General features: G+C 49.6%; 1 protein-coding gene across 1 annotated transcript in view; it reads left to right on the plus strand.

Moving 5' to 3' along the window:
* LOC107114573 (acyl-coenzyme A synthetase ACSM4, mitochondrial-like) overlaps positions 1–621 on the plus strand; it is a 28,790-nt gene that overhangs the window by 6,635 nt on the left and 21,534 nt on the right. The gene's annotated exons all lie outside the window — the stretch shown is intronic.

The following is a 621-nucleotide window of genomic DNA, read 5'->3' on the forward strand; positions in this document are numbered from 1 at the left end:
AAAAAAAAACAAACGCTTAGGGCGAAGCTTCGCCCAAGCGCATACCGCTAGGAGTCTTTTTTAAAATGGCGGGGGAAAGCCGGAAGCCTCAGGCTTCCGACGGAAGTGGCTAGGCACCGGTGGAGAGCGATCAGACGCCGGTTTGCATCGGAAGCCACCGTTGCACTGAGTTTACCACCACTAGGGACCTAGTGGCAGAGTGCAACGGTGTACAGCTCTTTATAACGGATAGAGTGGGAAGACAGATGTTCCCCGTCTGAACGCCGGTAGGTACATCGATTGCAACCGGCACAGAATCCGTTGTAAAGGCTGCGTCTGAACGCACCCCATGTGTTTGAACTGCATTCAAATCTGTGCTGGACTTCAGTATGCTGCTTGGTTAGTTCTGTCCCAAAATGGCAAGAATTTCTATCCAGAAGAGTAGAGGCCTTGTGAACAAGAAGAGGCCAAATCCTCAGGGACCCTTTGTGAAGGGCGTTGGCCTCACGGGATAACAATACTCTGTATTTAAAGCAGCAGCACTAAGAAGCACCAGATACATTCGTAATAATCAAGGAAGACAAAACATCAGACAGAGGTTTCTTGCAAGCAAGTACCTTCCAGCTGGATGTTTTAGGGTGG

Source organism: Gekko japonicus, unplaced genomic scaffold, assembly GCF_001447785.1.
Source record: "Gekko japonicus isolate JY-2015 unplaced genomic scaffold, Gekko_japonicus_V1.1 scaffold321, whole genome shotgun sequence".
Classification (NCBI taxonomy): Eukaryota; Metazoa; Chordata; class Lepidosauria; order Squamata; family Gekkonidae; genus Gekko; species Gekko japonicus.